Source organism: Herpailurus yagouaroundi, unplaced genomic scaffold, assembly GCF_014898765.1.
Source record: "Herpailurus yagouaroundi ecotype Mexico unplaced genomic scaffold, PumYag 100, whole genome shotgun sequence".
Lineage (NCBI taxonomy): Eukaryota > Metazoa > Chordata > Mammalia > Carnivora > Felidae > Herpailurus > Herpailurus yagouaroundi.
In genome coordinates, this window is record NW_024412391.1 from 14,759,309 (window position 1) to 14,772,900 (window position 13,592).

General features: G+C 43.9%; 1 long non-coding RNA gene across 1 annotated transcript; it reads right to left on the reverse strand.

The window, feature by feature from the left end:
* Positions 1-263: 263 nt before the first annotated feature.
* LOC121028064 (uncharacterized) lies at positions 264-13,086 on the reverse strand. The gene is made up of 3 exons (XR_005789044.1): positions 12,951-13,086; positions 9,608-9,706; positions 264-306 (listed from the first exon to the last, which is right to left on the reverse strand). It is a non-coding gene; the product is annotated as an uncharacterized LOC121028064 (long non-coding RNA).
* Positions 13,087-13,592: the final 506 nt, after the last annotated feature.

A 13,592-nucleotide genomic window follows, 5' to 3' on the forward strand; every position in this document is an offset into this window, starting at 1 on the left:
AATTTCTAGGTATGAGATTATATAACCCTCTGGAGTCCATAAAAAGAAACCATCAGACAAATCGGCCACCTTGCCATTTTCACTCAAGTGCCTAAACAAGTTTCAGTTCTGAAAATACAGAAATTCTGGCAGCACCTGGGTGGCTGGGTTGGTTCAGCGTCCGACTTCGTCTCAGGTCACGATCTCACAGTGGGTGGGTTCGAGCCCCGCATCTGGCTTTGTGCTGACTGCTCAGAGCCTGGAGCCTGCTTGGGATTCTGTGTCTCCCTCTCTCTCGGCCCCCTCCCTTTCTCGTGCTGTCTCTCTCTGTCTCTCAAAAAATGAATAAAGTTAAAAAAAGAAAGAAAATAGAGAAATTCTAGCTTCACGCTTTTCGAGGAGTATGCGAGGCAGTGTGCAATTTACCTTTGGTGGAATTAGCAGAAACGGTTGGGATTTGTGAATTCTCCTTTCGTTTATATTTAAGAGAGAGAAATCCAACTTATTCCATATTCATTATCCACAAATAGACAGGATTTGCCCCTTGCTCCAATCTAGTTTTAAACGTTATAGGAAATCATAGAGGAGATATGTAAACTATCCTGACCATGAGATCACATGTTGCAGATAACTGTAGAGAAAAGGGTCCCTCCTTGCCTGCTGATACAAAAGTCACCATCACTGTGTACAAACCCAACTACAAGGCAAGGTTCTAATTAGTCCTCGTTCTCACCCCAAAACTACAAGAATGGCAGATCAACCCCTCCAGCAAACTGTCAGGAGCAGAAACTAAGCGATAACGATGCTAACTGGGATGTGCACCTGTGATGTCGTCCCTTACATATTCTTAAAATGCTTGTCTCTCCTGCCTGCCACCCCCCCCTCCCCATCTTTCTGCTCCTCATTCCTTCTCCTCTCCAGCATCTAACTTTTCTGAGCAAAAAGAGGCATTCTTACTGAGAGGATAGATCAGTGGATCCAGAAGGGGGTGAAAATCAGTGGCCTTGATCTGAAAGGACTTAATCAATGTTTAGGAACTAACAGGAAATAGTCAACAACGAGTATAAATTTGTATCTGCAAATATTGTTTAAAATAATTTAAAAATGAAAAGCAACTTAAATCTTCATAAATGTTGGCTTTGGGGTGCCTGGGTTGCTCAGTCAGTTAAGCGCCGGGCTTCGGCTCAGGAATGATCTCACGGTTCGTGGGTGCAAGCCCCGCATCAGGCTCTGGGCTGGAGCCTGGAGCCTGCCTCAGATTCTGTGTCTCCCTCTCTCTCCCTGCCCCTTCTCGGCTCACACTCTGTCTCTCTCTCTCAAAAATAAATAAATTGTTACAAAAAAATTTTTAATAAAAAAATAATAAATATTGGCATTAAGTAAACTATGATATGCCTGTACATAGAATTGAAAGTAACATAGAAGCTATAGAAGAAAAGATGAACAGTTTTGACTATATAAAAATATGAACATATTCTATGGCGAAAATAACATTTACAATGTCAAAGACAAAACGGTAAATTATTTGCAGCATATATGACAGGAAAGCTAATTTATCTGATATAAAAATAATTCTTTAAAATCAATAAGGATGGCACAAAAACAGACACTCAGATCAATGGAACAGAATAGAGAACCCAGAAATGGACCCACAAACATACGGCCAACTAATCTTTGACAAAGCAGGAAAGAATATCCAATGGCATAAAGACAGTCTCTTCAGCAAATGGTGTTGGGAAAACTGGACAGCAACATGCAGAAGAATGAACCTGGACCACTTTCTTACGCCATACACAAAAATAAACTCAAAATGGATGAAAGACCTAAATGTAAGACAGGAAGCCATCAAAATCCTTGAGGAGAAAGCAGGCAAAAACCTCTTTGACCTTGGCCGCAGCAACTTCTTACTCAACACGTCTCCGGAGGCAAGGGAAACAAAAGCAAAAATGAACTATTGGGACCTCATCAAAATAAAAAGCTTCTTTCTACACAGCAAAGGAAACAATCAGCAAAACTAAAAGGCAACCGACGGAATGGGAGAAGACATTTGTAAATGATATATCAGATAAAGGGTTAGTATCCAAAATCTGTAAAGAACTTACCAAACTCAACACCCGAAAAACAAATAATCCAGTGAAGAAATGGGCAGAAGACACGAATAGACACTTTTCCAAAGAAGACATCCAGATGGCCAACAGACACATGAAAAAATGCTCAACATCACTCATCATCAGGGAAATACAAATCAAAACCACAATGAGATACCACCTTACACCTGTCAGAATGGCTAACATGAACAACTCAGGCAACAAGAGATGTTGGCAAGGAGAAAGAGGATCTCTTTTGCACTGTTGGTGGGAATGCAAGCTGGTGCAGCCACTCTGGAAAACAGTATGGAGGTTCCTCAAAAAATTAAAAATAGAACTACCCTATGACCCAGCAATTGGACTATTGGGTATTTATTCAAGGGATACAGGTATACTGTTTTGAAGGGGCACATGCACCACAATGTTTACAGCAGCACTATCGACAATAGCCAAAGTATGGAAAGAGCCCAAATGTCCATCGATAGATGAATGGATAAAGAAGATGTGATACACACACACACACACACACACACATATATACACACACAATGGAGTATTACTCGGCAGTCAAAAAGAGTGAAATCTTGCCATTTGCAACTACATGGATGGAACTAGAGAGTATTATGCTAAGCAAAATTAGTCAGAGAAAGACAAGTATCATATGACTTCACTCATATGGGGACTTTTAAGATACAAAACAGATGAACATAAGGGAAGGGAAAAAAATAATATAAAAACAGGGAGGGGGACAAAACATAAGAGACTCTTAAATATGGAGAACAAACAGAGGGTTACTGGAGGGGTTGTGGGAGGGGGGATGGGCTAAATGGGGAAGGGGCATTAAGGAATGTACTCCTGAAATCACTGTTGCACTATATGCTAATTTGGATGTAAATTTTAAAAAAAATAACATAAAAAAAGAAATTATTAAAATCAATAAGGAAAGAACAACCCAGTTTAAGAAAAAAAAGGCCAGGGGCACCTGGGTGATTCAGTCGGGTGAGCATCCAACTTCGGCTCAGGTCATGATCTCACTGTTCGTGGGTTTGAGCCCCGCGTCTGGTTCTGTACTGACAGCTCCGAGCCCAGGGCCTGCTTCGGATTCTGTGTCTCCCTCTCTCTCTGCCCCTCCCCAGCTCATGCTCTGTCTCTCTTTGTCTCTCAAACAAACAAACAAACAAAAAAAAGTTTAAAAAAATTTTTTTAATAAAATTTTTTTTAAAAAGGCCTATAACCATGTGAAAAGATGTTCAATCTCACACAAAGAAATGTAAACTGTACCAGTATCTAGATTCAATTTTTCATCTATAATATAGGCAAAGTCCAATGATAACCAGAATTTTTAAAAATTGTTTTCATTCATCTTTGGTGTTGAACACCTGGGTGGGTCAGTCAGTTGAGTGTCCGACTCCCGATTTCTGCTCAGGTCATGATCTCACAGTTCACGAGTTCAAGCCCTGCGTGGGGCTCCATGCTAACAGTGCACAGCCTCCTTGGGATTCTCTCTCTCTCTTTCTCTCCCTCTCTCGGCCCCTCCCGTGCACACGTGCTCTCTCTCTTGCACAAAATAAATAAACTTAAAAAAAATAGAAAAAACAGAAAATGTCTTGAAAGATATAAAAGAAATCTAAATGGTGGCAAAGGCTAGCACTTGAGGGGAAGGGGGATTTTATACTTTATTTTACATCATTCTGAAACACTTGATTCTTTTCTTCCAATGATTATGTATTATTCTTATAATAAAAAACAACTTGAACCATTATTAAGAAGCTACTCTGTTACTGGGAGACTGGGATACAGTGGTGAATGGATAGACATGACTTCTCAAGTCGGAAATAATACCGTGAGATGAAATAGACTATTGCCATAGGGGGAGGGAGACGACAGCACTAGAAAGAGTGCTCCCACCTGAATTCAAGCAGAATTTTTATTTTGTGTTGTTGTTGTTTTTATTTAAAAATTTTTTAACATCCATTCGTTTTTGAGAGAGAGAGAGAGAGAGAGAGAGAGCATGAGCAGGAAAGGGGCAGAAAGAGACAGAGAGAACCCGAAGCAGGTTCCATGCTGTCAGCACAAAGCTCGACGCGGAGCTCAAACCCACGAACCGCCGAGATCATGACCTGAGCTAAAGTCAGACACCCAACTGTTTGAGCCACCCAGGTGCCCCTCAGGCAGAATTTCTAGAGAGAGGAGTAAACCAGAATTGGGGGTGGGGGACAGAATGTGCAAGGAGTGTGATCAGATAGTTGAGGAGGGGCTGTTTTTCTTTGTGGTCAGCCTATTTTCAGGAGGGGTTGTGAAGGAGAGACTCCATATTCCATTAATGGCTCAGCCTGAGCATGGGTCAAAATTCAAGGTTCAGGGTTGTGGAGGGTGGGGTGGAGAAAAAGCCTAACTAAAGTTTGGCCAAGGCAACTGAATGGGTATCTTGTCCACATTCATCAGAAACAAAGAGTGGAACTAAACATTTATGTGACAAAGAATGGGAATTTGGAGGGTCTGTGTTTGGCCTTGTCTTAAGTTAATAGGAGTTTACCCCTGAGTCTTAGACAGCTCACACTGGGCAGTCTGCTGCTTTGCAATCAGCATTTCCAGGCACACAAAGGAGCGGGGGACTTCTTGACCACTGCTGTTTTCCAGGAAAACAGGGCTCAGGTAGTATTTAACCTTGTCAAAGATAATCACAGCCTTTAAAGAGCTTTAATTCTCGGGAATTTAATAATTAAGCAATGAAATAAGTAAATAAATACAAGTTATGTAATTGTCATCAGACGCTTTCAGAGAGAATTGGCTCTCCCAGCCCCTGAGGAAGCTATAGCAAGACCACAGTTAGCTCCTTAGCTTGGCAGATTCAAAAACTCATCTGGATTTGCCCAAGACCAGACTGAGAGATCACTGTAATAGAACAGATGGCACTGAAATGGACCCGATTATGTACAAAGATGTAAGATTCATTACAGCTCAATGATGGAAAGAAAGGATTACCCAATAAATGGTGTCGGGACAATTAACTAGCAATTTGGAGAAACAGTAATTTCAGAATCTCGCTTTATATTATGCACTAAAATAAATTCCAGTTGAGTGGAAGAGTCAAATGTGGGTTTTTTTAAACATCAAAATCTCAGAAAAATAGAATTGAATATTTTCCAAATGTCTATAGGAAAGATAACTTTATAGGCTCACAAGCAATACAAGGAAGAAAAAAGAAAAAAGAGGAAGATCTATAAATTTGACTACGAAATAGAACGTAACCCATAAAAGCAAATGGCAGACAAAAAATACTGCAACAAATGTAACAAAGAGGCACTATATTTAGTATTTAAGACCTCTGTATATGGGTCAGAAACAAATTAAGACACTAAAAGGGCAAAAGACACTCACAGAAGAAGTAATATAACAAGCAAACAAGGATTTGAGATGTTCAGTTGCCAGAGAATAAAAAATATAAATTAAAGCACTGAGTTCCCATTTCCCTCTCTTAAATTATCTCGAACTGAAAAATAATCCCTCTGGGGCTTCTGTTTCTGGTTAGGACGTGGAAAGCCTGAAGTGACTGTTGAACCTGCCCTAGCACTGAGAACCAGCCAAGCAAGCCTCATAGTCGTGGTTGTAAAAATCATCAGAGTGCTCAGGATGCAAAAAAACAAAAAACAAAAAACAAAAAACTAAATAAACCAGATTCCAGAAATGACAAGCTCTTCCTAAGATAGAAGAGACGCATGGCTGCTTCTATCTATGAAGTGACAGGTAGGAGAGGAATCGGTCGTAAACTCGGGTAAAGAGGTATCAGCCCAACTTGTAACGACATTTAACGGGCACGTGTGAGCTCGTGTGACAGATCAGCATTCCAACAGCCCCGGTCATAGAGCAAGTGTATGCCCACCTGCATGCCAAAGCTTTCACAGACGTCTTCATCAAGTACACAGGTAATAGACCAAAGGCAAAGGGCAAGATAGAACCGAGAGAACTCCCTTTGAGGCATGCAGGATCTTCCCCAACTACACGACCTGCTGTAGACTGGGGGTAAGACAGAAGGCTGGGAAATCCCTTCAAGGGAGCCAGGGTCTCCACCAAGTGCAGCACGGTGGCCTTCCCAAGACATGGAGCAGGCAGGGCAGAGGATGAAGAGAGGTCTCTCAAGTTGCAGAAATCTGGGGGAAGGCCCTAAAACTCAAGCCCACAGCTGGCTACAAAGCAGAAAGACAGAAAGCTTTCCATGGTTCAGAGAGCTCCAACAGGACTGGGCAGCATAGAAAGATCTCTTGAGTCTCACTGGTGCTCAGAGCCCAAGCCCTAACGAAGAGAGCCTTGGTACCATCCTCAAAACATCAGAAGCCAGTGGTGAACTAGATCAAAGTAAAGCTGCAACCAATCCATACCCTGTTCAGACAGAGCCTTCATATGTCTCCTTCTCTCACATTAGCAGTCTAATGGAAGGCACACAACCTTTCCTGTGGGTAAATATTCTTTACTTCAGTTTCTAGTGATTTCTTACACACAGTGCCCAACATAAATAAGGAATTAAGAGACCATAAGACACAAGCAAACGTGATAGGGTCAAGGGAGGAAGAGTAAATAGAATGAGACCCGGAGATGGCTCAGATGTTAGAATTGTCTAGACAGTGACAGTGAAACAAACAGAGTAAGTACATACAAACAAATGGGGAATTTGGAGAGAGAGAGAAACACTATAAAAAAAGAACCAAATGGGCATGTAATTAATTCTTTGAAAGACCACTAATTCTATTTAATATAAAAAATTGTAACAGCAGATTAATAGAGTTTAGAGCATATATAATTCTTTGTTATCATTTTTGTTTTTATGAAGTCCAAAATAGGCAAGAGAATTTTCTTGAGTAACGAAAACATTCTATAACTGGGCAGAGGTGGTTTTAAAAGTGTCTATAATTGTCAAAACTCATCAAACTGATCTATTAAAATATGGACATTTCATACAACTTACACCTCAATAAAAAAAATTTTTTAATAGTATCTTAGGCTGCTGAGGGAGCAATGAAAGCAATACTCCTGTAAATTGGACGATCATTTTCGACAGCAAATTTTGGAATATTAATCAAGAACTATTAAAAGTCCAAATGTTTTAAACTTTTTTTTTAATGTTTATTTATTTTTGAGAGAGAGAGAGAGAGACAGAGTGCGAGTGGGGGAGGGGTGAAGGAGAGGGAGACACAGAATCCGAAGCAGGCTCCAGGCTCTGAGCTGTCAGCACAAAGCCCAACGTGGGACTCGAACTCACGAACTGTGAGATCATGACCTGAGCCGAAGTCAGATGCTTAACCAACTGAGCCACCCAGGTGCCCCAAAGGTCCAAACGTCTTAACTCAACAATTTCATTTAGGCAAATACTCTTAAGAAAATTCAAAATAACAAAAAGTAACATGCACAAAAATGTTAACCATTGCATTTTTGTAATAGGGTAATCTGAAGTGCTTCAAAATCCAAAGCTGGATAATAATTAAACAATGTGCAATAAATATACTTAATAGAATGTATTTTAGCCATTAAAGTTATATTATTAAGGCTGAAGACATGTTTATGCTATAAGCCTTCACATCCTTGAAAAAACACATATGAGACAAGCACTAGAAAGAAAAAAACTATAATGATAAGTCATTCTTATGTTGGGCCTGTAGAAGTATTTTCTCTTTTCAGCTTGGTTATCTGCATCCTGGTATTTTTCTTTCCTTTAAAATGTTTGCATGGATGGGCTACTTGGGTGGCTCAGTTGGTTGAGCATCTGACTTTGGCTCAGGTCATGATCTCATGGTTTGTGGATTCAAGACCCACATCATACTCTGCACTGACATTGTGGAGCCTGTTTTGGATTCTCTGTCTCCCTCTCTCTCTCTCTGCTCCTCCTGCACACATGCTCTCTGTCTCTCTCTCACTCAAAAATAAACATTAAAAAAATTGTCTTGAGTAAAAAACTAAAATGTTTGCATGGGGTGCCTGGGTGGCTCAGTTGGTTAAACATCCAACTCTTGATTTCAGCTTTTCACGATCTCACGGTCATGAGATCGAACCCCATGTTGGGCTCCGAACTAGGCGTGGAGCCTGCTTAAAATTCTCTCTCTCTCCCTCTACCCCTCCCTTGTCCCCTCTCTCTCCCTCAAAAAAAAAATATGTTTTCAATTTTTTAGCTTTCATTTCTTTCTTGATATTTTTGCAACATTGCATTTTTCTAAAAACAAGTTTTCTCCAGTTATTCTCTTATCATTTACATCTTTCCACCATTTTCTTTGTTTAAATTTTTTTTATTGCACAACAAACCCATGATTACATTTTCATAATTTTTCCTGTATATAAAAGGACCTCAGTCTTTCCTGATAGTTTTTGATTTCTAGAAAGCAAATGTGACTGGATTTTGATTTGTGAAAAGAACAAATGGGATAGGCCTTTCCAATGACCTAAATATGTATCCCTGCCAGACGGAATCATGAAATACAGCTAAACATTATGTCAATTAATGTAAAACATTAAATACATTTACTCGGAAAACATCTGAAAAGACCAGCAGTGGTTAGTCTCTGGGTAGTGAGACAAGGTCAAACTTCTTTTTCCTTGTCTGCTGCCCCTACAGTAAACATGTATTATTTTCTGGGCCCAGTCCTGGCCCAAGTCAAGATCAGGGAAATGCAGTGGTGCCCCAGGCCAGAAGCTTCCCCCACAGCATTTCATCTACCTATTCATGCTCCATTTCCTGTCCCTTGACCTTGCACTACCTGTCACACTGTCCACATGCCCCAGATCAGTAAACCTGTTGAGTAAGTGCAGGAAGCAGAGACCCTCAGTCTGGTCTCTCTGTTGGTCCCCAGGTTCGTTAGTGTCACCTAGGCAGCCGGAAAAATAGCTACACCTACTTTCCCTCCCCGAGTCCCCAACACCAGAGCCTGCAAAGCCATCCTAGCTCTGGTTCCTGCCAGACCTTTATTAACCATGACAAGGGTTTGGAACGCCTGTGCAACATCATAATCTCCCCGTCTCCCTGTAGAAGCAAATAGAGTTGAAGGAGGCTGTGGAGGGTGGACTGGTGGCAGATGTCTCCCTGGAGAGCCCAGCTCCAGCCTTCCTGGCCTACCCGTGTCTCCCGCTCTCGGCTCAGATCTCCTCTCAGGAGTCTGGCCAAGCCTGATGAAGGGGAGCTGAAGGGGTAAACTGCAAATCAAAATGAACATCCTGCTGAAAAGAATTCAGGGTGGTGATAGACGTCTGTATAGGGCCCTGGCATATTGCAGACAGCACAGAACTCTCTCCCCATGCACCCCGGAGTGTAAATTAGAGAGACACCCCTCATCCCTCCCTCTTCCTGACCCCCAAAGTACTCAGAAAAAGGGAGCATGACCACGCCTAATGAGGAGGGGTTAAGGAACGGCTCAAATTAGAGGGAACCTCATTAAAATCTGTCTCCTCATAGCTATTCAATCACTAATTGACTTTTCCTCCTCACTTTAATTTTGACATTGGTGTCTTGATTAATTAACTCTGTCACCAAAGCCCTAGGGTGTCACAGAAGGACTCACCAGGAGTTTATCTTGCCACGTTCCAGCCAATTTGACAGGTAGGCTCTCCCTGGCCAGTTCCATGGGTAACGGCCTGAGCCTGTCGTGGTCCCTTGAGCCCTAGAAGAAGCAGAGACACGTTGTCATTCTCTAACCGTTGGCCACAGGGCCCAGCCAGCAGGAAGAGAATCAGGAGGCCTAGATTGTTGCTTTCCCTCTCTGGCAGCATAATAAATTTCCTTCTCTCCATCTGCATTCTCATATGGGCACGAAGTTCATCACCGACACCGTGGCCAGTGGGAGAGACAGATCACAAGTGTTGTTTCTGGGTAAGCCTTCTGGGAAATCATTCAGTCACTCCCTCGTTTATTCATACAAGTATTTAACTTGCTTCTGAATGGCCTGTGCTGGACTTGCCGGGAAGGGTGGAGGTCCAAAGAAGTATAAATTACGGGCTCTACCCGTGAGACGTTTATAATTTTAGTTGAAGAGCTGTGACATTCTCTTATAAAAACAGAAGCCAAGATTTGATGTTCCAAGAAAACCCCCAGGCAGCAAAGTCAATTGTCCTGGATATTTTGGCCATGTGTCTCCCGCCACCCCCACCCCCACCCGCCACTTCTGCGACCTCCTGGCATGTTTCAAACATGTGCTGAGTAACTGCAATGGAGCCACCAGCAGGGGGAGCTTTGGCAGGAGAACTTGAAAACTCAAAGTTCTCTTGTTCAGACTGGCTTTCTCCATTCTCCCTCCTGGAGTGGAGGGATTAGGGAGCAGGCAAGAGACAGCATATGAGGGAAGGGAAGCTCCCCATTCACTCCCTCCTCAGCCCGCCCCGCAGAAGAGGAAGGTTGATCCAAACTCACCACTTTGGTAGTCTGGACTGGACTACCTGTGGACGGAGCTGCTCCGCCCTACAGGTGGGCTGGGGCTCCGCTCCTGGTCTACACTGTACTGGGAGCTCTTTGCCATCTTGTGTTTTCTTTCTCTTTTCTCCCCAGTGGCAGAAGTGGCATCCCGCCCCGGGGGCCCACCGTCCTGGAGCATCCCACCCATCCTGCCCTCTTCTTCTCTCTCCTTTCCATATAGAAAAAAGATTCATGACCAGGGATCGAACCTTTTCCTGTGGCATGTGGCGTGGGGAGGAGGAGAGAACAAAAGCCATCATTGTAGGTTTCCTCCAGCCTAATTTATAAAGCCCTCTCTATTATGGTTCAGGGTCCACTCTCACTAGCATTTAGGTGCTATTTTCCTTTTACTGTTTTCTTCATCTACATCTTTCTCTAGGAGACTCCTAGAGAGGAACGCTGTGATCGCGGGCAGAATACGGCTATTCCAGGGTGCCTTGTCCAAAGACCATCCACGAGCGCCTAATATGCATGGAGAGCCTACAAGGCCAAGTCATAGGGTCCTGTCCTGATAGTCTTTTCAGGGCTCTACCCTAAAGGAGCTCCCTTGCCATGTGCTCGTAGCTGACACGCACTTTCCCAGATTGCCTTGCTTCTCATATCTCCTATTTTCATCCTTGATCTACTTTTTAGCCTACCTTGGCAACCTACAATACCCTCTGTTTAAAAAAACAAACAAACAAACAAACAAACCTAGTGGCTTTCTAGAGTCCTTGGAATAAAATCTAATCTCCTTACCATAGCCTACATGGTAGGCTGCATTGTTGATCTCAACTCCTGCTGTTCCTCTTGTGGAAGGATTATGCATCCCCAACCCCCGGCGACATCACTTTTAACCATGTGACTTTCCTGGGCCAATAGAAGTGGCACATCCACTTCCATGCAGAAGCTGGAAGGCCATCACACCTCCACCTTCACTTTTCCCTCTGCTAGGAAACCGGCGGTGTCCCAGGTAGGAGCTGTCATATCTACCTGGGTCCTCGAGTGAAGAAAATTTGCAGCCAATCCACAATGGACATATAGTGTGAGTGATAAGTCAACTTCTCTATTATATACTATTGAGATTTGAGGGTGATCGGTTACCATGCAGATTAGTCTCATCTGACCGACACATTCATTCTATGGTGCGATCTGACCCCCGACCACTTCTCCAAACTCGTGCCTTACCTTCCATTCCCTCACCCACTACATTCCAAACACCGTGGACTTCTTTCTCTTCCTTGAACATGCCATGTTTGCTCTCACCTCAAAGCCTTTGCATGTGCTGTTCCCTCTGCCTGGACTGCTTTTCCTCCAAGGTCTTCACACAGCTGGCCCTTCTTCATTATTCAGATCTTGGTTCAAATACTAACCTCTTAAGAAATGCCTGCCCTGAACCCCATCTGATGTACCCCCCCTCCAGGCATTCTTTGTCACGTTACCCTGTCTTATTTTGCGTCTGCCCACTAGTTTCTTATTTGTTTTCCCTCCTTGGGAATGAACGCTCCATGAAAGTAGAGATCTTGCCTGTCACAATCACTGCTGTATCCCCCGACACTGGAAGGCCACCTGACACATAAAAGACACTTGTAAGTATCTGTGTCAGGAAAAATACACGTCTCTCCTCTCCTAAACTTTAAACCCATTTTCAACTGCCAACTGCACACCTCTTCCCTGAGTTCCTGACTCAACAGACCCAAAGCAGGATTCATGATGCTGTCCCCTCTTTGCGCACTCCAATCTCCTCCTCATCCTAGTTCCCAATTAATGACCCCATCGTTCACCCTGCCGCCAAATTACACACCTTGGGTGCTTTCCCGCCCCTCCCCCTCACTCCCTTCCCCCCGACTCCCAATCAGTCACCAGGCTGACTCTCTTTTTTCAACCTCTCTCTAATCCACTTCATCCTCATTCCGACGCACCTGCCCTCACTCAGGCCCTCATCATCCGTTGCCTGGATTATCACAGTCTCTGCAGAACAGGGTTCCCTGTTTCCAATTCTCTCCCCTCCCATCTGTGCCGCACACTGCCACCAGAATTATCTTTCTAAAATCTGATAATGTCACTCCCCTGTTTAGAAGGATTTAAAAGGAGCTCCGGGAGAAAGTTTAACCCCTTAGAGGCCATGAGATACCTCTGCGTTCTGGCACCTGCCAACTTCCCAGCGTGTCTGCCACCCACGGCCGGAGCCCTCACCCCATCCAGCCACGCTGACCAGGGCAGCAGATCCCATGTACGTTTGCGCTCACCGCTCCCCTGGGATGCCCTTCCCTCCTTTGCCCCTTGCCTCCCCAAACACACATACGCACGAACACACACGTGTGCACGCACTCCCATCAGCGCCCACCTACTGAGAGCCATCGCTCTCGGTTATCATCACTCCCTCCCTTCACTCCCCCCGTGTAGCCCCTCCCAACTCCTCCGTACCCTCCTCCCGAAAACAAGAAAATAGCTCTCATGATGAGCTGGATGCGAACCTCTCTTGTAAGATCACATGGCACCGTGTGCGCTTCCGGAACAGGTGTGTGAGTTGCTCAAGGGCTGAACAAGCAGCCTTTCTTGACTCCCCAGTGCTTCACACTCCCGACAGACACATAGCACGTGCTCAGTAAATCTTGTTCCGGTGACTAGACGGATGCATAGAGAGAGAATGATAGATGGACTAATTACACTACGGAGCACTCGTCTGCGTGACATGACCAGGAAGAGAATAAAAATGACAGTTGAGTCAACTCTTCGTGTCACTTCTGTCCTGAGAAAGCTATCCCACAAAATGGATACTTGCTTAGTATAACAGGAAGAGGGCCCCAGGCTTTTAGGAGCCCTCAGCTCCCGGCCTCACCAGCACGCTGACCGATGGCTCTTAAGCTCTCTGTCCTGGGTGTCCTCGTTTACGGCTGCTATAGCTTTCTCCCACGCGTGGACTGCAAGAAAGGGCTTTCCTAACATTGCTCCCGTTTTACAGATTCTAAAAGGGGAATACAGTGATGTCCCCAAACCGCACAGTTGGAAAGCAGCAAAGTTAGAACTTGAACTAGGGGTCTCTGTAAGCTGTGTGTCCTCCTCACCCACCTGGGCCACCTTCTCCTCCAAGAACACCAGTAAGTGGATTATCTCTC